The sequence below is a fragment of the Balaenoptera ricei genome, chromosome 7, assembly GCF_028023285.1.
Source record: "Balaenoptera ricei isolate mBalRic1 chromosome 7, mBalRic1.hap2, whole genome shotgun sequence".
NCBI classification, from domain to species: domain Eukaryota; kingdom Metazoa; phylum Chordata; class Mammalia; order Artiodactyla; family Balaenopteridae; genus Balaenoptera; species Balaenoptera ricei.
The window spans coordinates 89,452,910-89,478,484 of NC_082645.1; the positions used below are offsets into that span (position 1 = coordinate 89,452,910).

General features: G+C 39.4%; 1 pseudogene; it reads right to left on the bottom strand.

The window, feature by feature from the left end:
* Positions 1–582: 582 nt before the first annotated feature.
* On the bottom strand, positions 583–790 carry LOC132368639 (large ribosomal subunit protein eL38-like; annotated as a pseudogene).
* Positions 791–25,575: the final 24,785 nt, after the last annotated feature.

The following is a 25,575-nucleotide window of genomic DNA, read 5'->3' on the forward strand; positions in this document are numbered from 1 at the left end:
ACAGGGAGATCTCTGTGCCTGAATTTATAGGGTTAGATAGATATTCCTTTTCCCTCCTCTTACACAACTTGCTCTTACTGCCTAGGTTTAGATCAGTCACAGTGTTCATTTAAGGCACTCCAGCTTTGGACTTCAGCAAGGCAAAGAGTGGTATCTACCCAAGACATAGTGGAGAAATCGCCCTCAAAATGATAAAGCATTGAGGTGTAAAGTAACAAAGTCCAGAGAAACTCTCCAAGCTATAACTTTGCTTCTAAAAGTCCTCTGACTTGGATGCAACCTTCAATCAAAGTTCTATTTTCCCTTCATTTTAGCTATCTCCGGCTAAAATGGGTGGGGTGAGCCTCCTCTGTTTTCTATTAAGGGGCAAAGCAGCAAGATTTATGTCAGGAAGTCTTGCTGGAAAGAATGGAGTGGGCTCCCAGAGCTACCCAGTTCCATAGTAATAATATTTGAACTGAAAATCAGGGTAGCACTTCCCAAACAGGATTCCCCAGAACACTAGTTGCTTGAACTGATGATTTTTTAATTTATTTTTTTAATTTTTAAAATGTTAATACAGTTCAGATCAGCGTGCCTGGTTCATTTCAGCTCCTTCACTGGCAAACCTGGGGGCAGCGGCTGCTTCAGCTTCTCTGCCTTCTTTTTGTCTGTGATGACCAAGGTGTAAAGGTATCCGCTGCATCGAACTTTAAACTTCACATTATCCTTATTTTTCTTGGCGTCACTTGGCGTCCTTTTGCCTGGCTGTAAGCAGAAAGTCCTTGATTTCTTCAGTTTTGCGAGGCATGATGACGCGGAGCGGGGAGCGTGGCCGGAACAGCGAGCGGCAAGAAGCTGAACTGCTGAATTTTGTTTTGTTTTGTATTTTTAACCACTGTTTGTGGTCAAAAAAAAAAAAAAAAAAAAAAAAAAAAAAAAGTGGAAAATCCTGGGTTGAATACATTTCAAGGAATTACTTTTTCTGCAAGGCATTAAACATATTTAATGTGTTAATAGGAATTGCATGTCTTGGAATTAATGGTTCACAGAACACAGTTTGCAAACACTGAATAAGGGAGAGGACCGGGGGAGAAGTGGCCCAGGCTAGGCTGCATGACTGTGGGGGGCAGGGGCTTCTTGATTGCTGGTGGTTAAGCAGTGCCCTTGGGTACCCCCAGTTGTGCCTGGGGTATAGATGAAGAAGGCAGGAAAGGAAGCAGGATAAAACAGAGATAGTGAGGTGGTAGCGTGATGCTGGTTGACCTAGATTTCCAAACTCTGTGTGTGGATTGGGGGCCCTTTTGGGTAAGAAACATTCTCACTACTCTTGCTAGGGAGCAAAACCGACATGCTCTCTCCCAGGGAGAGTGGTATGGAATGGTACAGCTCTCTGTGTTTTCTTCAGGTTCTGGTTCCTTCTCCAAGTCGGTCATTCTTTCTCCAGTTATAGTATTATACAAATGTATATATTATAGAATTGCCATATTTTATCTTGGCTCCTAATTTAAGTTATTTCAAGGATAGTACATACAGTCCTGGGTACTTGGATGTAAAATCTATGGCATAAGTTCATTGAGAAGCTCTCTGTTGGGGTTCTAACATTGCCACCCATGTGGCATCCCTTTCAACATGACCTCAGGGAGACAGTTCTGCAGTGGGTTCCTGAGATGAACGCACATGCACATTTGATCTATAGCATTACCTCCCAGACTAAACTCGCTATCCTGCTGCCAGTCACTACAACGTTCTCAAATATGAGTCAAGTGTGCGTTAGGAGCCGGTGCCTTGTACTCTGAACTTCAGGGAGCGCAAAACAACCTTTTAATTTTCATTATTTTTTTCAATTTTATTACCTCTTATTTTCTTCCAGTTTCATTGAGATATAATTGACATACAGTTCTGTATAAGTTTAAGGTGTACAGCATAATGATTTGAATTATATACATCACGGTTTATATAGAGACACAAAATTAAAGAAATAGAAAAAAATTTTTCCTGGTGATGAGAACTCTTAGGATTTACTCTCTTAACAACTTTCATATGTAACACACAGCAGTGTTAATTGTATTTATCGTGTTGTACATTACATCCCTAGTGCTTATTTATCTTATAAATGGAAGTTTGTACCTTTTGACTGCCTTCATGCAGTTCCCCCTCCCCCAACTCCCACCTCTGGTAACCACAAAATCTGTTCTTTTTCTATGAGTTTGTTTGTTTGTTTTTGAAGTATAATTGACCTACAACACTATGCTAGTTCCTCTTATATGACATAATGATTTGATGTCTCTGTACATTTCAAAATGATCAATCATGATAAGTCTAGTTACCATCTGTCATCATACAAATATGTTACATAATGTAACATAACATATGTTACATAATTATTGACTATATTCCCCACACTGTACATTCCATACCTGTGACTCATTTATATTGAACTGGAAGTTTGTACCTCTTATCTCCCTCATTTATTTCTCTCCTTTCTCCATTCCCCTCCCCTCTGGCAACCATCTGTTTGACTCTATCTGTTTTGTTATGTTTCGTGAAAAGCTAAAAGCATTTCCCCTAAGATAAGCAACAAGACAAGGATGCCCACTCTCACCACTTTTATTCAACACAGTATTGGAGTCCTTCCTAGCCACAGTAATTAGACAAGAAAAACAAATAAAAGGAATCCAAATTGCAAAAGAAGAAGTAAAACTGTTACTGTTTGCAGATGACATGATATTACACATAGGAAATCCTAAAGATGCCACCAAAAACTACTAGAACTCATCAATGAATTTGGTAAAGTTGTAGGATACAAAATTAATATACAGAAACCTAACAATGCTAACAATGAACTATCAGAAAGAGGAATGTACAAAACAATCACATTGACAATTGCATCAAGAATAACAAAATACCTAGGAATAAATCTAACTGAGGGGGTAAAAGACCTGTACTTGGAAAACTATAAGACACTGATGAAAGAAATTGAAGACAACACAAACAGATGGAGAGATATACTGTGCTTATGGATTGGAAGAATTAATATTAACTGATGTTGTTAAAATGACCATGCTACCCAAGGCAATCTACAGATTCAATGCAATCCTTATAAAATACCAAGGGCTTTTTTCATAGAAGTAGAATAATTTTAAAATTTGTATGGAAATGTAAAAGACCCTGAATAGCCAAAACAATCTTGAGAAAGAAGAACAGAGCTGAAGGAATCATACTCCCTGACTTCAGACTATACTACAAAGCTACAGAAATCAAAACAGTATGGTACCAGTACAAAACCAGACACATAGCTCAATGGAACAGAATAGAAAGCCCAGAGATGAACCCACACTTATATGGGCAATTATTCTATGACATAGGCAGCAAGAATATAAAATGGGGAAAACACAGCCTTTTCAATGAATGGTATTTGGAAACTGGACAGCTACATGCAAAAGAATCAAACAGGACTACTTTCTCATACCACATACAAAAATAAACTCAAAATAGATTAAAGACCTAAGTGTAATACCTGAAACCATAAAACTTCTAGAAGAAAACATAGGCAGTATGCTCTTTGACATGGGCCATAGCAATATTATTTTGGATATGTTTCCTCAGGCAAAGGAAACGAAAACAAAAATAAACAAACAGCACTACATCAAACTAAAAAGCTTTTGCACAGTGAAGGAAATTATCAACAAAATGAAGAGGCTGCCTACTGAATGGGGGAAGACATTTGCAAATGATGTATTTGATGAGGGGTTAATATCCAAAATATACAAAAAACTCATACAACTCAACATCAAAAAAACCCCAAACAACCCTGTTGAAAAATGAGCAGAGGATCTGAATAGAGAGTTTTCCAAAGAAGACATACAGGTGGACAACAGGCATATGAAAAGATGTTCAACATCACTAATCATCAAGGAAATGCAACTCAAAACCACAATGAGCTATCACCTCATGCCTCTCAGAATGGCTATTATCAAAAAGACAGCAAATAACAAGTGTTGGTGAGGATGTGGAGAAAAGGAAACTCTTGTGCACTGCTGGTGGGAATGTAAATTGATGTAGTCACTATGGAAAACAATATGGAGATTCCTCAAAAAATTAAAAATAGGACTACTATACAATCCAACAACTCCACTCCTGGGTATTTATCTGAAGAAAATGAAAACACAAATTAGAAAAGATGTATGCACCCCTATGTTCATTGTAGCATTATTTACAATAGCTGATACATAGAAGCAACCTAAGTGCCTATCAATGGATGAATGAATGAAGAAGATGTAGTATATGTATACAGTGGAATATTACTATCCATAAAAAAGAGTAAAATCTTGCCATTTGCAACAACATGGATGGACCTAGAGAGTATTAGGCTAAGTGAAATAAGTCAGACAGATTAAGACAACTAATGTATGGTTTCAATTATATGTGGAATATAAAAAAGAAGACAAATGAACAAACATAGCTAAACATACCAAGCTTTTTATTTTTAAAAAAATAATGATTTAGAAAAGGAAGATGGGAGAATGGGGGTGCCACAACAATGTTCCAGAAAAGCAGGGGTACAGGTCAGTCCATTCCACTTTCTCTGTCTGAGGTAGGGTCTCTAAGACCCTGATGAAAGGGGAGAAGGTAGCTATATGGACTGAATTTACTTCTGGACATTTTCTAGAACCTGTCTGGTAGTCCTTGGTTAATTCAGCTGAGTGCCACACTTCATCAGGGTCAGGGATCCAGACCCTTGTGTACTGAATAAGGGATGGCCTCTGAGAGCAGTTCTCAACCAGAGCATCCATCACTACAGTTGTTCCGGAGCCCCACTCCTTCCATACCATGCTTTTTAAATGGTCCCTTTGAATCCCCCTCTGGGGTTTGAGATGAAGGGGAAGCACCACCTCCTCCTTTGGTGTGGAAGAGGGACCCACAGCACAATTTCCTCCCCAAGATGGTCTTTCCCCAAACCCTCCTTCTCCCCACTCTCTCTCAGCCCTTTAACATCTCCAATGTGAGTCAAGAATTTAAAAGAGTTATGTAACCAGTTTTTACTTAAATCCTTGAAAGTAATTTGCACATGGACTCATACTTCTTTTGGAATGCAGCAACACTTGTATCTTTGTGCCTCAGTTGAAACTTCAGTTTTAATTCCTGTTACAAAGATGCTTGTATGCATATCTTTCAATTTCTCTCTCTCTTTTTTAAAAAAATATTTTGGGAGTGTTATTTTCTCTCTCTCTTTTTTAGTAAATTTATTTATTTATTTTTGGGCTGCATTGGGTCTTTGTTGCTGTGTACGGGCTTTCTCTAGTTGCGGCGAGTGGGGGCTACTCTTTGTTGCGGTGCGCAGGCTTCTCATTGAGGTGGCTTATTTTGTTGCGGAGCATGGGCTCTAGGCCCACAGGCTTCAGTAGTTGTGGCACGCGGGCTCAGTAGTTGGGGCTCATGCGCTGTAGAGCACAGGCTCAGTAGTTGTGGCACAGAGGCTTTGTTGCTCCGTGGCATGTGGGATCTTCCCAGACCAGGGCTTGAACCCATGTCCCCTGCATTGGCAGGCAGATTCTTAACCACTGCACCACCAGGGAAGTCCCTCAATTTCTCTTAAATGGTAATTTACTTTAGGATGGTTCTACAGAAGGGAAATCATTGGTTCAAAGGATTTGGAAAGAGTATTTTCATTCTAAACATGTGGTTGTTTTTCTCAACCTTGAGACTGAAGGGGAATTACTAGGCTGACTCAGGCGTGAAACAGGTTGTTATGTGTAAGCTAGACCCTGTGTTAAGTGGTGCCAGGGTGCGTACTGGAATTTTCCTAAGAACCTATAATTTGCTTACCTGTGTAGTGCCAATAGTTTGAGGTTCTTCACACCACATTTCTTCTAAGCAACTCCCAGTGCAGGAACAGTTCCAAATGCACAGGCCCATGTTTGCAATGGAAATAGGAGAATCTTAGATGTCAATGATGAGTGGCGATTTAAATAATGATAATTATATTTATATAGCACTGAGTATTTGCCAGGCCCTGTCTTAGCTACATTAACATATATTAATTTCTTTAGACCTCACATCAACTCTATGAAGAGGCACTATTATTATTCCCATTTCACAGAAGAAGAGGCTGGGGTACAGAGAGGTTAAGTAACTGACTCAGCTAGTAAGTGGCACAGCTGAAAGTTGCACATGCCATCGGCTGCACAGTGTGTCTAACCATTGCACTGAACTGCCTCTTACACTAAACAAAGCGCTATCTGTTGCAATGGTCCTCAGAGGTTCTGTCATACTCCCATGAAGAAGATTGGAAACATTCTCAGAACTAACATGGCTTCCAGGGGTGACAGGCCTGAATGTGCAAAAAGAGGATGGTAGTTGGGTTGGGTGGGTACTTGGTGGTATCTGGCTTTGTTTCTCTTCCCTTTGATGGTGAAGTAGGGCCCACAGCACAGTTGAGCTTGGTGCATAATAGATGCTCAGTCAAGGGTTATTGTATGACTGGATGAATGATACAGTCAACATAGATAATGACACAAATGCCTGCTCTCTGCATTTATGTCTTCTATCTCATTATTATCTCTGATTGTCATAGCAATATAAACTAGATATGATTGCCCCTGTATTATAAGTGAGGAAGCTCAAGTTTAGAGTAATTAAGGGAGTTATTTTGTCTAAGGCCATGCAGCTAGTCAACCAGAGATGCAGGTTCCAGACCACATCAGTCACCTCTTTTATTCACCTAATGTTTGCCACTTATGTCCTATGACCTGTTACAAGAGTAATATTAAGTATTAGCTTATGTCTGTCCCCTTAAGATAGTCCATTGAGAAGACCCAACTAGTTTATCCCCATTTAGATTCCTCAAACTCAGTCTTGCTAGTAAAATATTTCCTTGTGTCTCCAAACTGATTGTTCATAACCTTTTCATTAAAATTAAACCAGAATAATTTCTCAGTAATTCAGAACACAATTGGCTTTGTTAGAAAATCCCTAATTGCATTTTTCTCAGATGACATCTTTTTGAATTAATTGTTCCATTCTCTTATATCTTTTTTCTGCACACAAGCCCAGGAGCTCTGTGGGCAACCTGGGAAGACCTTTCTTCATATGTCTTTTGAGGATGAGGATGTCCTACCTCCAGTATTACAAGAACAGATCTGGAGTCAGAGCACCTGAATCCAGGGGCTACCCTGCCCCTCACTAGAGTGGGAAAGCATTTTAACTTCTCTTGACTTCAATTTTCTCCTACATGAAATGAGGAGGTGTGACAGGTCAAGGAAGTGTTAGGTGTGCCCAGGGCAGGCATCACTAATCTCTCCAGGAATTCCTCCTTGCTGACTCTCAGTGCAGTTCCCCAGTCAGGTGCTATGGATCCACTGGAGGTGGCATCTAAGTTCATGAAAGTTAGTTGCTGCCTTTGTTAAATACGAACACTCAGCTCCCACACAGGCCTAGTCTTAACATTTGTGGTGTTGCAGAAGAGTACAAACGGAGGCCACATACTACATGTTTAAATATTTAGAAGTTATAAATTAAGCTAACAAACTGTTAAATAATGTATGTTTTACTTTTCTATCTTGAAAAATATAGCTTCACTATAACCCGGAATTCTCCTGCTCCTCGAGTTCCATGTTGGAATGTGGCAGCATGGAGAGAAACAGCCATGGCCATGGCTTACCACTTTTCTTCTAATATCTGCAGTCATGTTATGAAGAACCTTATATGCAAACGTGTGGCCACCCCAACTTGCATATCCAAGCTCTGCCCACACTGCTGCAAACAGTTGCCCCCGCCACCCCTCAGGCCTAGGTGTGAGCATCCTAATGGTGCAGTCAACCTTCAGGATTTGGGGCAATTATTTTATTTATTTTAAATATAAAAAATGCATTATTTTATTTATTTTTTAAAATAAATTTATTTATTTATTTTTGGCTGTGTTGGGTCTTAGTTGCTGCACGTGGGCTTTCGCTAGTTGCAGCGAGAGGGGGCTACTCTTCGTTGCAGTGTGTGGGCTTCTCATTGTGGTGGCTTCTCTTGGTGCAGAGCATGGGCTCTAGGCGTGCGGGCTTCAGTATTTGTGGCACGCGGGCTCAGTAGTTGTGGCTCGTGGGCTCTAGGCAAGCGAGCCAATTGTTAGGGTTGCTATTGATATTGGAATCTGGAGATTGGATAGGGAGAGAAGTGATACCCCCAAGGGGTTGACCCACTCTCAGTTGAACTCAAGGAAGAGCATATGGAACTGGAGTGCAGGTATAGAGAAATGGATGATAAGGAGAACCCTGGAGATGAGTGCTCAAGGTTTCAGAGGTGAAGCAGTTGCAGGTGGTGACAGGACCTTGGATGAGGCCATTGGAGTCAGTGATATTTGGCTGGAATGCATGTGCAGATTAGAGTCAAGGAGATCATGGAAATTTGATGCTAAGGTTGATTAGATTTTACACATTGTGAGAAATTGATGATAATACAATAATTGTAGGGGATTTTAACACCCTAGTTACATCAATGGATAGGTCATCCAGACAGAAAATCAATAAGGCAACAGTGGTCTTAAATGACACAATATTCCAGTTGGACTGAATAGATATCTACCGGACATTCCATCCAAAAACAGCAGAATTCACATTCTTTTCAAGTGCACATGGAATGCTCTCCAGGATAGATCACATGCTAGGCTGCAAAACAAGTCTTAACAAATTTAGGAGGATAGAAATTATATCAAGTCTCCCCCCACCCCTACCACAGTGGTTTGAAACTAAAAATCAATTACAAGAAGAAAAATGGGAAAAGCACAAACATGTGGAGACTAAACAACATGCTACTAGATGCTATACATTGTAATTAAAGAATAATAAAGGGCTTGAAGAAAAGAAAAGAGCTGATAACACTGTATAAAATCCTCATCTTGTTTAAGACATAGACTTTCTCGGCATGCTATCCACTCTACCTTTTCATTTTGTTTCATGTACAAAAGACGTAGAATACCATGGGTGATGGGGATGTAAAGACGGGGAGGAGAGGGATGAAATGAGAGGATTACACTTTGGCTCCTGCCCGGGGCTGGCAGGGATGCATGTAGGTTTCAAATGGCATTGTGTGCAAAGTGGTACTGGTCAGGACTTAGGCTGTGGAAGCTGGGCTGCCAGGTTATACACAAGTTCAGCATCCTGGGAGGTGGGGATGTTGAAATGGACAGTCTCAGAAGACTCAACTTTATGGGGTTGATTCCTTGAACTGTGACTGGTGGGAGAGGAGGGGAAAGTGGCAGAGGGAGGAGGGAAGGGAATTCATGTTTATTAAGTCTCATCAGGCACTTCACATGCATTTAATTATCATGATAATCCTGCAAAGGAAGCACCATTATCCTCATTTTATAAATGATATGTCAACTTGCCTGTAACATGATGTGAATTTCCATAGGAATGCAGATTTTTCTTCCTGAATTGCAAAACTAGACAATGCGTACATAGAAAGTCAAATAATACAGAGAAATAAAAAGGCAGGTCAATAAGCAATGTAGCCTTCATAGCTGCCTTTGGCTCCTAGACAATATTTTCTCATACCTTTCCTGTCTCCTCTGTTTGATCTTGGCTCAGGGCCTATCTGAATCAACATTTGACAGGATTCAAAGTGCTATTTCTAACCTTCACCAGTAAAAATATTCAAATTGCATGCTTTCAAGAGTAATTCACTTCATATTGTCTCTCTATGGGGAGGCAGTTCTGATGAACTGGAAACGCTGCACTGAAAATCAAAACCACGGATTCTGGCTCTCATCCTTGCTACTGACAAACTATGGGACCTTGGGCAAGATACTCAACCCCTCAAGGGTCCTACCTCTAAACAGGGGTAATGATACCTGTACTGCTTGCCTTACAGGATTGATGCGTGGGGTAACTGAGATGGCGAATGTGAAAGGGCTATACAGTGCTATGCTGATGGCAAGGACCTCTGTTCTTGAGGCAAGGTAACTCAGAACTACCTACTTTATGTCATGCCTCAGACAGCGCGGACTTGAAACAGGTGCACAAACCTTTACCTGAAACTTTGTGGCCAAACGTGTGTCAGAATGAAGCAGCATTTTTCTGATTTTAGAAAGGAAAAATAGTGCCCATCTGGCATATTACTTAACCCTACTGAGGTCTAAGGCAGCATCCTATAATGTCACACATGAACATTTTTTTTTTTTTAGCAAGACAAGACTATTCATATTAGAAGGGATAAATATAGATCATAAATAGCTTCATTTTCATTTACGTCCATATAGTAGGCTGAATAATGGCCACCCAAAGATATCATGTCCTAATCCATGGAACCTGTAAATGTTACCTGGTAGTAAAAAGGATATTTGTAGACATGACTGAGTTAAGGATTTTGACATGTGAGATTAACCTGGATTATCTGGGTGGGCCCTAAATATCATCAAATGTGTCCATATAAGAGGAAGGCACAGGGAGATCTGATACACATGGAAGAGAAGGTGATGTGACCATGAAGGCAGAAATTGGAGTGATGCAGTCATAAGTCAAGGAATGCTGGCAGTCACCAGAAGTTGGAAGAGGCAAGGAACGAATTTTCCCCTAGAGCCTCAGGAGGGAGTGTGGCCTTGCTGACACCTTGATTTTGGCTCAGTGAAACTAATTTTGGACTCTAGCCTCTGAAACTGTGAGAGAATACATTTCTATTGTTTTACGCCACCAAGTTTGTGGTAATTTGTTACAGCAGCCATAGGAAACTAATTCAGTCAGGTTTTGCTGCCAAATGAGTTATGAAAAGAATTCTGAGTTGTCAGTTTTTTGCCTTTGGGAATTGTAAATAGGTGGTTGACCTGTATGTAGCACTGGTACCCAAGTATCTTTCAAAGTGGTTGTTAGGCTGTCTTGTTCATTCACAGCTGGTCAGAATGGTGGGGAGGGGCCTGGAATTGCTGTTAGCATTGCCCACTGTGCAGCAAGATGGACATTGACGTATGTTGGGAGAGGGGGGAAGGGTGAGCCTATCCAATAGCAAAGTTTGAGCTGGGGGGGCAAAGGTGTTCTACCTAAGGAGCACAGTAATTTCTAGCCACAACTCAGGCAAATGGCTGATCCCTTCAAGGGATTCAATTAGTAGCAGGGTATCCCACAAGTATGTGATTCTCAAAAGCCCAGGTACCAGGCACAGGTAAGGGGATCTGCGTATCAGGTAGCAGTTGAGGTTCAGGTCAAGGGCTAGGGAGGGCATCAGTGGACATAGGTTACTATAAGAGAAACTGAAGAAATAGGGACTGCTGCAGAAGCTCAGTTGTATCAATGTGTGTGTGTGTGTGTGTGTGTGTGTGTGAGACACTGTCTAGGGTAGTTGAATGAGAAAGGTTCTTTATTAGGGAACATCTTGAGGTGGGTGGGAACGGTGACTTGGGAAGAATATGAGATCTGCCAGTGTTCTGAGCCAGATTAGCAGTAAGGAAAACTCAAGTGAACACCACAGGGTATGACTTGGGGTGCAAAGCAGGACCCTGAATTAACATGATGCACCCATCACAGGCCAGAATGGCAGGGAGACTTGATCAGTACTCAGCCCAAGGAGAGGGGTGCTGCTCCAGAGTACTTATTTCTTCATGCCAAGCTGACTAGGAAACTGGGGTAAGCAGGACATGAAGGGGCAAAAGAGTGGGCCCAGCAATAGAGAGCCACTGAAGGGAAATCTGTGAGGTGGGGACACACACACGCACACACACACACACTCACACATACCGTGGGGGGAAGTGGGGAGGCAGAGCGGACAGCTGCTGATGCTGTCAACATCTTTGTCTTCTTTTGTTTGTTTTAAAGTCAACTTCCTCATGATAAAATAGTCCTTGTATCATCACATGACTGTGTCTATGATGAAATTACTTAAAATCTCCATTTTAAAACTCATTAAGTTTATCTGAAGGCTATTTAAAAAGTTATGATCTAATCTAAATGGCCAACACAGAGCCCAGTTAAGTAAACTATGGGTATCTATGCAACCAAGCTTTTTATAGTCATTAATATTACGTTTACAAAGAGTTTCTAAAGTCCTGGGAAAATATTTATGCTATAATGCTGTGTGAAAAAGGCAGGATACAAGATTGTTTACAGAGTACAAAGAAACAAACAAAATAAAAACTATGCATGAAAAACTAGTAGGAAATCCATTGAAATGTTAATGCAATGATAGCCTCTAGATAGTGGGGCTAAGAGTATCTTTTAAAAATCATCTTTCTAGTTTTCTATTTTCCTAATTATCTGTGCATCACCTTTTCTTTTAGTTATTTTACTTTTTTATATATTATATTACTTTTGCAATGGGAAGGACCCAATAAACTCTCCTTTCTGAAAAAGCCTACACCTAACCTTCTTGAATTTAATCCAAAGAATTTTGTGTTTTAAAGGGCAACAATATCTACAAAGAAAAATGTTATTGCATTAATATTTCCAATTGTATGAACTCTAGATATAGAAGGTAAAAAATAAATAGCTCCTCCCCATCCCTACCCAATAAGCCTAACAAGAAACGGACTCATATTTTTCTTTTCTCATAAAACCAACTGGCAAGAAACTTCAGGCTGTGGAAAAGCACTTGGGGAAGATCATATTATGGTACAACATGGCTTGAACTTGCCATTTACACACGTTTGCTGCAGGAAGAAGCTGCTTTCAGAGGTGCGTGTTGGACAGGAGAGGCTGCCTCCTGCCGATTTCCTCTAGGAAGCGAGTCCTTCAAGACTCTTCTCAGGTGTTATCTCATTCAGATGTCCCCCTTAACCTTGAGCTGGAGTAAGGGTCCTCGCTGTGCGCGCCTCTAGCACTGCCTGTATCACGTGACATCATTTCACCAATGAGGCTGCGTAAGAGTCTCCGAGCGGCAGAAACTGTGTTTCACTTGTGCTGGTCTTCACAACACCTAGCAGAGCCCCTGGCAGACGGTAGGTGCTGAATAAATATTTGTTAAATGAGCTGAGCAATTCGCCTAAAGTGTGAGAGAAGCTGTATGAGCTTCCTAGGGTTGCCATGACAAAGTAGAGCAAACTGGGTGGCTCAAAGCAACAGAAATTTATTCTCTCACAATCCTGGAAGCCAGAAGTCTGAAATCTAGACGTCAGTAAGGCTGGTTTCTTCTGGGGGGCTTTGAGGAAGGGTCTGTTCTATGCTTCTCTCCTGCCTTCTGGTGGTTGCTGGCAATTCTGGGCATCCCTTGACTGGCATCTATACCATACAGTCTCCGCTTCTGTCTTTATAATGGTGCTCTCAATCTCTGTGTGTCTCTTCCGTGTGTCTGTGTCCCCGTGTCCAAATTTCCTTCTTCTTATAAGGATATCATTCATATTGGATTCGGTATGACCCTAATTCAGTATGAGCTCATCTTAACTTGATTACATCTGCAAAGACCCTATTTCCAAATAAGTCATACTCAGAGGTACCAAGGTTAGAACTTGAATATATCTTTTTGCGGGGACACAATTCAACCCACAACAGAAACTACAGGGGATTTGAAACCGAGTGATGTGGCAATAACCTGCCCGTGTACACAACATAATATAACGACTGGGCAGAGAGGGTACCTGAGTCACTACCAGCCGTAGGTAGCCAGGAGCTGAGGGTCTGGGTCAGTGCAACTGGGCAGGAACAAGGAGAGCCAAGCAGGTGGGTGCTAAGAACAAGAAAGGAAGAAACTGTTTCAGAAATAGGGCGATGTTGCCAGGCATGGGGAGAGAAGAATTTGGGGTTAGTGAAGGAGAAGAGTAATTTGCTGAAGTCTATCAAATGACTCCCATCTTGTCCCATGCTGTTTATCACTTGCATATCTGGTTGTCTTTGGCTCATGGTATCTACTTAGCATCTGACCCCAGATCCACATCAGAGAGTCTGGCATGAAAAGAAGTAGGTAGGAAAAAAGGCAAGCATTTTTCTCTTAGGAGTCATAAAAGAAAAAAATGTGTTGGCTCTATGTTCTGTGAGAAACACACTGAGCTACACCGTACAGTTGTCCTAATCATGTATTTTTCTGACACGTAAAGCCCATAAGAACTGGTAGCATATTTGGCGAGACTAAATACTCCTAAGAGGATATAAATGAAATTTTATATGCAACGTCTAGCTCTGGGGTTTGAAGAGCAAAACATGACATGTTATCGCTTCTCTTTGAAACTAGAACTTTAAAAAATGTTTATTATGCATTGTAAAGAGCAATGAATAATAACAAAATTGGAAATTATCTCAGTAAATGAATACCCCAAAGTGGAATGGTTGCCTTAAGCTATTCCTTTGGGAGAGTCATTTTTCCTGAAGTCACAAATCAGCTGTTCACTGTTGAACCTGAGAAGAATGTGAGACAGAATTTTTACATTTCCATGATAAGACACTTCAACCCTTTTATGTTTGTGACCCCCTACTATCCATTTCTTGACCAAGAATATCCAAACTTATGGAGATTTTCAGACTTGAATATCAGAAGGTGAAAAGAAAAATTAATGAGCTGAAATGTTCTTGCTTTGATTAGGACTACATCATTTGCATTTAGTTTAATTGAAGTAACTACATTCCAAGTTGAGGAGAGAGATGAGGAGGAGGTGGCATGTGGAATGCTGAACTAAAAGAAGGGGGAGCCCTGGGCTGTAGATCTATCAAAATCCCAGGAAAGACTGTTTACTTCCCAGGCTTCTGCACAGGAGACTGGTATTTGCAAGGGCAAAAAAGATGAGACCTGAGTCTTGTCAAGTGCAGCCATGGTTTTCATGCATGCTTTGGGTCTGTTTCGATAACGAAGCATATCTTTTGTAACTCAGGCATAAAGGAAATATTTGTCTAACCAAAGGAGCGATCCTAGATTGTGAGATGAGCTCTGAGCGTTCTAGCCTCAAAGATAATTAAGACTCAAGAAGTTTTCTTCTTGAGCAAGAGTTCAAGAAATGTTTATACTGACTTCACAACTGGCTCCAACCAAAAGTTTCAGCACCCTTCTATTTGAGGTATTAACTTACTTGACCCATAGTTTGTACGTGCAACTGGCTAAGGAGACGGGGGCAACGTGAAAACATAGTTCAAAATTTGGCTTTGAACTATGCCTGGTATGCTAAAATATTTAGTTCTTCAAAACTTGGCATTTAGAGAAGAGGGTGGATTTAAATAGAGGATGGCCAGCTGGCTAATTGCATGTTGCCAACATCTTCCTCTGGCTATTTACTGGATGGGTCTTGTTTATGTCAAAAGCTGACTCTGTCCTTTCTCCTCTCTCATGGCCAAAAAATGGAATGCCATGCATTTTACTCAACATGAAATGTTCTGGTGAAACCCAAGGCAACAAAGCCTGCTTCAGTCTCTTGGTGGGCCAGACAAGGCAGGCGGTAGGACAGAACTGGGGAGAGGTTTTAGGACAGGCTGAAAATGGCGAACAACTAAGATTCCAGTTTATCATCTTCTACATCTCCTTTTAGAGAAGATAATTTCTTCTCCTTAGGATATTGTCTAGCCAAAAGCTATTGATGGCACATTCAAGGCTAGGTTTTTTGGTGTGAACTGACTTCTTAAAGCCCCATCAATCTGGCTGAGCCCTGTGGATAAAGTGAGGGCTGAGGTTAGCAGAGTGTAAAGTGTAAAGTGTGGGTGGCCTCTCCTCATTGCATGATTGAAAAAAAAGAGCCTCCAGGGACCTCTGCAGTATATTGCACAGAGAAGGAACCACGTACAAAACTGATAGAAACTTGAAGAAAATGATGTACAGAGGTAGAAAAGAAATGAGGGTATGTGTGAGGGTCACATGCTGGGTGTATCACCTAAGTCCATCCATAAGAGGCCCATCAGAGAGGCAGACTCTGGTTGGAATTGCAAACTCAAATGCCTCTAGGAAGGCTCTGGTTGATAATATAAACGTTAGAGATTGTTAGACTATAGGGAATGGTGGGAACTGTGTCAAACTGCAACACACTTATCTGCTATAAAGGTATTAAAAAATTTTTTTAAAAAAAACACCACGCTGACCCAACAAAACATTTCTGTGAGCTGCATTTTACTCAAGGGGCATCAATTTGTGACTGCTATGTAGTGAGAACTCAACTTTGAGGGTCTGAAATTTCGGGCTGTATTTATTTGTTGAAAGTGTCTGGTAAAACTGCTTTACATAAGGGAAAGCTATTGTCTAAACTTCCTGTCATGATGTAAAATTCCTTTTTTTCCTCTGTTCTTTTTCTCTTGTCATAAAATGAAGACCACATCCTTGGAAGGAAGATACTCATTTTGGAAATTGTCAGGGGGGCTGCCCTTCACTTCCTCAATGAACAGCTAGGGGTAAACACTCAGCGAATGCCTGTCATTCCGCCCTAACCTCAGGGGTTATCAGCACATTACTCTGGGCCTCTCCTTAATTCCAGGCACACTCTGCTCCATGCTATGTCCTCTCCAAACCCCAGTGGCACCATAAAGGAAGCAAGCCATCATAACAGTGAGTTTTAAGTCAGTTCTGTGAATAGGGACGGAAGTTTTTGTTGATTAGAAGGAGAGATTACTTTGTTGCTTTGTGTAAATAAATCAAAATAAATTCTTCTTAAAGTGGGTGCCCCTATGGGGAGAAGCTTGAATGGATAAGATTTACAGTTGGGATAATAATATTTCGTCAAGGATACAACTATGGCTTTCCATCCTCTAGGGCCCTAGAGACCTCTCACCTGAGAATTTCTCTCTAAACTCTTCATTAGGGATATTATTTAAAAATAGCTTTAATACATGGTATATATTCCTTGAGCACATCTGAGGCTAACCATTATGGTAGCTCCATGCTACTGGCCTTAGCTTACCCCTCTTACTGTTGCTGAGTTTCCCAGCATCCACCGTGCTCAAACTGGAGTTTCTGGGCAATCCTTTCCTCTAGTTAGACCACAGCTGTCTGCCGGAGCAAAAATAACACTAGCAAATAGTTTCTAACCACTTATTGTGTACCTAGTAATTGTATATGAAAAGTGAAATAGAAATATGTATCAGACGGGTGATACAAAGAAAAGGGCCATCAGTCTAGCTGGAGCAGAAAGTTGGAAAAGCAGATCAGAGCCAGGCTATACGCAGTGTTTCTGGCTAGTCTGATGAATTCAGACCTTTTCCTGATGTAGGGAGCCCGTGAAAGTTTTTGAGCAGAGATGTAAAATGATGGAAGAGACTTACTAGAAAGCTTTACTTGGCAGGCATCTGTAAGGTGGTTCAGAGGAGGGAGAAACTAGAGGCTTGGCAATCAATGTTATTAGTAAATCCAAGCATTAAACCATCTAGAGACTTACAGTGACAAAGAGATACCTAGTTATAATGATAAATAGCCAACATTAACTGTGTGCTCTCATATGCCAACTACTGTTGTATGTGCTTTATGACCATTATTTAATTTAATATTTGCAACAGCATTCTTAAATATCACTCATTTTCAGAAAAGGAAACTGAGTCTCAGAGCAATAAAGACACTTTCTAAGCATTACCTGGCTAGGAAGTATCAGAGCTGGGAGACAAACCTAGGTGGTCTGGCTTCAGGGCCTTCACCTTCGACCATGCTTCCGCAACTTGGATCTGAGCGTCTCGGTCCCTGGCCTTCCCTTGCCACTGTGGTGAGGCTGGGACTCAGCTTAGGACCACTGTTATCACTCTACCTCATTGTCTATTATGTTTGTACACAAGCCTCTACCTTAGATGACATACTTGCCCAGGTGGTGATTTCAAGACACTCAAAACACTTGCTAATGCTTGCATCTAATTCAAAGGAGTCTTGTGAGCAAAGAAGGGGAAGACGAGGCACAAATACCATAAAAATATCACCCAGGACTGCCCATCACATTCTAGCAGAGGACGGAAGAAAATTCAGGACTTTCTGCCCTGCTGCTTTCAATTAGATGTTAATGATGTTACTTGCCTGTCCTCGTTCGTCTTGGTTCAATGGATTTTGGATGCATTTACTTCCAAAATGGGCGATTCGGAACTTACCTGATAGTAAATTGTTTAGTGTTTTACTGGTTCCTTCAGTCACTATCAGATGAGGAAAATTTACTGTGAACTTAAACTGACTACATGTTTTTCTCAAAGCTACTCTGCAAGATTCCCAAACATTTTGAGCCTGTAGACAATCTAGGCCAATACAGCCCTTTAAGAACAAAACCAAGAATAGATGTTTGCCGTTTAAATTTCTTTTAACACTATTCGTACAAATTTTAAGTCAGGTGCAGATTCAACCAGAAGGTGGCCTAATTAGATCATGTTTAAATTGATAATTCCATATAGGTTGCATAGAGCCATTTTTATTTTTTTCTCATTGCAAAACTTTCTTGTATAGAGACATCCAGGAACACAGAGAACGTTAATTTTGGCTTGGGTTCTGGACTTATATATTTACTCTTTCTTTACACTATTTAATAACAAACATACTGTGTTAAAGGAATTCTATTGTAGAAAAATAGACAATACCTTAATTGCAGACCTAAACTTTTACAGGTTATTGGCATGGTATCATACAATGGAGGAAGTTAACACACAGGTATTTGATAAGACATCAGTTTCAGAGGACCTGCATATAACTTAATCCATGTGATGCAGTTTTATAGCTAGGTTGGATTCTCAATGCTGAATTGCATCATGAATAAGTTGTTTACTGTTTTAACAGGATGCCCTCTGGTCGGGTGTAGCTACACTCCACTGCATCAGCAGATCAGCCTATTGATTAACTGTTAAGTTGATTTTTAAGTTTAAACTTTGGCCAGGCAGTGATTGAAATGAATTTATTTTTGCAACCAAGCAGATTACAGGGGCAAGAAGGCTTGGAAGGACTACTGAGAAATCTTGAAACTATTTTCTTTAGGAAGTTAAACAAATGTCTTTATTCCATAAGATAAACATCTAAATCTGCACAGTAGAGGTTCTCTAATTGTTGGCATTTAAATAAGCATGAATAAACTTGTCAGTTTTCTATAAATATATGTTACTGAGATATATAAGGTTAAGGCTATTAGAAAACTCATGAAACTTGTTTGAAAAAGTTAAAGTAATTCTTATTTGATTTAGTATGGGTCCAGTTTTAGTCAGAATTGGTAATAAAAAGTAGGACTTTTTTTTTTAACAGTAGAGAAAGTTCATCAAATCCTTGAGGAAAAGTTTAACATTTGGGTCATTCTTCCTAATAATATTGGATTTGTAGAACTGATATCGATCGAGAACTAAGAATTCTATTTCTGCTTAGGAGCTTTAAAAATTGATTTCAGAGAATCAATTTTTAAAAGCCAACCTTCCCCAAATCCAGATTTCTTATTAAATTTTACTTTACATTATTTTACTGTATTTTTAAAAAAATATTTTGCCCAGAGAACTGAGATTTTTTTTTCTATTAAATAATAAAATTCCTTAAAATGGGTTTGGGGTAGATGACATGTTAAAAAATTTAAAAACCATGTAATAGGCAAACATCTTCTTGTAATAAAAGATTCGGGTGGTATTGTTTGAAAGACTCCCCCCACCCTCCTCCTCAGATTATTTCCAGCTGTAGTTCTGTGCATGGTTTCTAGGTGTTTATATACACATACAACTATTTTGGCACATATAGACTTCTGAGTTTTCCCCTCACATTTCTATCCCATTTTCACCAAATTCATTTTGTCAATAAAGCAGTACCAGACTTAAAAGGACAAATAATATTTATCTCCTCCAGTTAGTTAGTAGTAAATTAACAGTTCAAACAACCGATTAAACACATGCGTCTCATTAGGGAATCTTTTCTCTGACCCTATTACTCCAGTCTACATTTGGGTAATTCTTTGTTAGTGACCAAGGGAACGTAGGAAATGAGCTACACTCTGTCTGGACCTTTAAACAACTTGTTTCTATCCCATGTTATTACTTTTATGATCAGAAAGAATGGGGCACCTGAAAACCTTACAGATTTTGATGCCCTTCTTGTCTTTTTCTCTCTTTTACTTTCCCCCTTTTTCCTTTTTCTGTCAGTCAGGCACCCATGATTTTTGTTGATTTTTGAGATAAACCATACATGTCTTTGACAAGTGGAGTCACACTCGCCTAGTGGGTTACACCCAAATGCCAGTGAGCACTGATTTCCTGGCATTGTGGCACAGAGAATTCTATAGTCAGAGAGACCCAGGTTTGAATCCGGCACTCACTTGCTCTGTGGCCATAGCAAATTACTTAATCTAGTTAACCTCAGGATCCTCTTTAATAAAATGAGGGTAATAAGATCTGCCTTATATATGGCCGTTGTGAGGAAATAATGAAATAATGTATGCAAAATTTCCCAGCACAATCTCTCAATAAGCGGTGGTTATTATCACAGTAGTGTCAGCACTTGCCTTGCAGATGATGGGGGAGATAGGGAAAAGCTCGTAAATCTTTTTTTTTTTTTGTTCCTGCAGAGTTTTTGCCCATACTGTTTCCTAAGCTCTAAACACTTCCTCTTTTCCTCATCTGACCTAGACCGTCAAGTCTAGGCTTCAAACTAACTCCATAGTGAGGCTTTCTCAGGCCAGCCTGTTTAAATTAGACTCCCCTCCCCATTTATTTATTTCTTTTTATGAATAGACTTTGATTTCTGAATAGTTTTAGATTTAAAGAAAAATTGAGCACAATAGTACAAAGAGTTCTTAGATAGCCCCTGCGCCATTTCCCCTAGTATTAACATCTTACATTAGGGAGGTACATTTGTTTCAATTAATGAACGAGTATTGATATATTGATATTAACTGAAGTCCGTATTTTATTCAGATTTCCTTAGTTTTTATCTCATGTCCTTTTTCTGTTCCAGGGTCCCATCTAACTCTCAGAAAATCTTGATCAATGACTCAGCTTCCGGGAAGGCACTTCCTGAATTTGCAAAATCTTTTTTGGAGAAGTGGAGAAAGGAGGGATCAAATGTAAAGTGAGCCAGACAATTCACTGGGCAAGATATTTTGAATTAGATAAAGCTCAAAGGGGTAAGTACCAGAAGTTCACAGGACAAAATCAAAACGCTGCCATGCAAGATGGGGAAAGGCGGACTTCAACTCAACATGGTGGCCCCAGTAGAAATAGTCGAATGAGCGCTGTTTATTTATAAAGCCAATAAGATAGTGGGATGCAGGAAAGGCAAAGGGCAGGAAGTGGCCTGTCAGCTTCTCCCAGCACTGGTCTGACCCCAACTGTGGCCACTTTGTGTCTCCCCTTTAAGGAGGATGTGGGGAACTGGCAGAACTCCAAAGAAGAGCAAAAATGTAATTAAGGCTTGGGAAATAAGGGCTGAGAGGAAAGGCCACAGAGCTGTGGGGTTATTTAGCTTAGAGAATAAAGGTCTAACAGATTTGAAGGGTCATTATATGAAAGACATCAGTTGTTTCCCATCTCCATAAATAACAGAACAAGAGGAAAGAAGCTTACGCTGCACTTTAGAAGGTTTTGGGCTGTTAGAATTTTACCGAGGAAGCTGTCAAAGCTCATGCTGGCATCGGAAAAGAAAAAGGATTTATGTACAACTATGGGGATACAACTCATTCACATTTACCTTCAAAGGAAGAAGAAAGGTGGCATTCAGATACTGGCTTTTGGATTATTTTGAAAACAAACCAGTTACCCTTGGCTTATATCATATAGTTGTTTACCATTTAAATTCAGTTATTAACAAAAAGTTACTTTGAAGTTATAGACGTAAATTAGATAGGTTCACAATTTCTTGAGACAAGGTCCTGCCCCGTTCGACTGGTTTTGGCTAACACCAACTAAAATGCTCGCAGGCTATATTATTTACCACGTCTTGGAAGAAACTATATTTGGTTGTGACTTTTAGGACCAGTCTGACAAACCCCAGTGCTGGTGTCCAAAATATTGCAGAGTAAGACTGCAATGAAGGGTTCTCTGCCTCTCATTTATGCCCTTTGGCTGGCGATAGGGAAGTTGGGCCCTGCAAGTATTATGAGGAGTCTCAACTCAGGATGTGATGGGTCCAAGTTAGAGGGATAGGAGTACATTCAGTAAATACCTGGTCCGTGGATGCTGCTTGCTGTCTTCCAATGTGTTAATAGGTGGCCAGTGGCTGACTTCAGTTTGGTTGCTTCCTCAGCTGTTAAATGAAGCTACACTCAAAATAGCTTTACTCCTCGTATTACTTTTCTCTTTTCCTTTTTTACAAATTTATTTATTTATTTATTTATTTATCTTTGGCTGCGTTGGGTCTCCATTGCTCTGCGCGGGCTTTCTCTAGTTGTGGCGAGCCGGGGCTACTCTTCATTGCGGTACGTGGGCTTCTCATTGTGGTGGCTTCTCTTGTTGCAAAGCATAGGCTCTAGGCATGTGGGATTCAGTAGTTGTGGCAGGTGGGCTCAGTAGCTGTGGCGCATGGGCTTAGTTGCTCCACGGCATGTGGGACCTTCCTGGACCAGGGCTCGAACCCATGTCCCCTGCATTGGCAGGCGGATTCTTAACCACTGCGCCACCAGGGAAGTCCCACTTTTCTCTTTTCCATCTACCATTCTTTCTATTATCACTTGTTATTAATTTTCAATTACACCAGTAATACAGACCAATATTTTTTGGGATTTTTCCATGTTAGTGTATATATGATCTGCTGCCTTTGTGTTAACTACTGCTTTTTTATTTCTTGGTATAGATGTATTGCCACTTTTTTGCTATTGTTTAAAAATATTTAAGATTAGGGATAATGGTGGAAGTCAGAATAATTGTTATCTCTGAAGGGGTAGTGGCTGGAGGTGGTATGTGAGAATGTTCTGGGGCCTGTAAATGTTTTATATCTGGCTGTGAGTGCTGATTACATTGGTGTGTACATGTATAAAAATTGTCTATGTACTTTTACATGCTTTATTGTGTGTAAATTATACCTCGATTTTAAAATGTTTAAAAAGGTGATTAAAGTCATTATACTTTAAATATATGATAAAATATTGCATTACATTTCTAAAGATATAGGACAGGGATATAGAAAAGGAGAGCTGGAAAGGAAGAGAGCTAACATTTATCAAGTACTTTTTTTCTTGTAAGCATATGATATAATTTCTCATTTAATTATCAACAACTCTACTAAGTGGGTAGTATTCTTATTCCATTTTTGTAGGTGAGGAAACAGACTCAAAATCAACTGCTCAAATTCACACATACTTGGTAAGTACCAGAGTTGGGATTTGAACTGAGATCATTAAGAACTCTAAAGGTCTGAATGTAATTCTGAAAAGAGAGGCTGTAAAGCTGAAAGTGAGCTCAGAGGCTGAGTGAATTGCCCAAGTCTTTGCCATGGGTCAGTGACACATCCATTTGTCTCCTAGCCCACTGCTCTTTAGTGCAACAAATGATTTCCTCTCTGTTTCATTTTCAGTGTTTAACAAAGTTATGGAAGAAAATACTTTAGGTGAGGATTTACTGATGGAGAAACTTCTAGAAATTTCCTACTGTCAAAGATGCAAATATTTAAAATTTATGAAAGAGTGAACCAAACTACTTGAGCATGTGAGAACTTTCTTTTCACTTTGGTCTGGGGAAGCTTGCAAATTATATGCCTTTGTAGAAAATGATTTGATTTATAACCTCAGAAATGTATATGAAAGTTAAGGATTTTCCTTGTTTTGGAACTGTGATACATCATTTATTTAAAGGTATTTATAGGTAGTAAGAATAGTTTAAATGACAAAGAAGAGAATCTGAGACAATTTAGAAAAATTTATATAAAAGTATAAATTGCATAAACCTCTATATCATTTTAGTTATAGAGACTGGCACTCCTTTTCTGGCTCTTTCCTCTCAATTTAATTCATTAGAAGTCTTTAAAGCTCCTTTTTCTATACTTTTCATTATTAAAAACATTTTTTTCCTTCATTCTTTTCCTCTTGATACTTTTTTTCCACTTCTTGTTACTGAGTTATGTTTCCATTACATCTCAGCACATGGCATGATGTTGTTTACATCAAATCCACCAAACTGTATTTTAGAGATTGTTAACTGTGCTTTTTAGCAATGACAGGAATGTAGCGAGAACACTTACTCCTCATGTCATCAGTTTACTCCCATAATTGGAATAAATTCTTTCTGATGTGTTATGTATTGAGAATCATACAACTTTTAAACCCTCAAGAGCACATTTGCTAGAGCCATAAATAATACAATCTTAGAATAACCATGGAAGAGGACTAATTTTGCACAGGAGAAAACAAAAGCCCAAGTGCAAATTGGTTTCTCTCATCAGCCAGTAATCTGAGTCATATAACCTAAAGTAAATGATGTCCTTTCTTTATAGTACTGATTAAATGAATCTGTAATGCTTGCTCCCTTAGTTGATTTGGTTTTGGAGGTGTATATTATATTACATGCAAAGTTGGGAATGCTTTTGGACCCAAAACCATTTATAAACATAGTTTATAAACATAGAATCACTGGTAAAGATAGAACAAGTAAGTGTACAGCATATTTCTTCTGGCTACTTGGGCTCTTCAGCATGAAGCCAGGTTATAAGTCAGCAGAATCACCTTAGAAAGGCCCTCAAAGTCAGTGATATTTTATTCCTTGTTGCCTCTAGAGTGGCCATAAATAAAAGGCATAGACCTACGTTTTCTCTGCTAGAATATACATTATATGCTAAATGAAATCTTTGGCTCTTTTTCACGGTCTCTCTGCATTAAAGAACAACAGAGCCAAGTCCAACTGCATGACCACTGTCTTTGACATGATTGTAGTTTTCTGATGATGCCAAATCCACAAAGCATGTTCAAGTCTATGATCTGAGAGAGAAAAGGTTTTTTTCAAGGTGAGTTATGATTACTTCAGTAGAAATATATTTTGAAATGTAATTTCTGGAATATGTTATTTTATGATATGTAAGTCTAGAAGGAGATATATTCCCCCTTCCCCCAATAAGGTCATTTTCTCATTTTTCTTTACTGATTGCAAAAATAATAGATTGATGGAGAAAATCTAAGCAATATGGAAAAGTATTAAAAAATAAAGTCATCCTAATACCCAAGAAATGTTAACAATTTGGTAAACATTCCCCCCGACATCTCTCTATGCATTTATTTTGTCCATCTACGTTTGTGTGTGTGTATTTATGTAAATGATATAATATTCTTTTGTACTTTGTTTTTTACTCAACAATCTGTCATAGAGATTCTCTTTCCTTTAATAAGTGTTAAATTCCTTTTAACATCTATGTAGCTGCCCCATGTATAGATATACCAGAATTTAACGAATCCCCAAGTGATGGATATTAGGTTGTTTCTAGTTATGATTATAATAAGCAAGGGCTGAGTTAACATTTTATACATGTATCTTTTTAAAACTTTTTATTGGCGTATAGTTGATTTACAGTGATGTGTTAGTTTCAGGTGTACAGCAAAGTGAATCAGTTATACACATACATATAACCAGTGTTGTTTAGATTCTTTTTCCATGTAGGCCATTACAGAGTATTGAGTAGAGTTCCCTGTGCTATACAGTAGGTCCTTATTAGTTATCTATTTTGTATATAGTAGTGCTTATACATGTAGAATTACCAGTAAAACAGATAAATTCCTATAAGTCTGATCCATGTCACTCACTTGCTGTCCAAAAACTTCTTTTTACATTTTACCGATTTTCACTGCTACCGACAACATTGGAGAATATGGTAGCA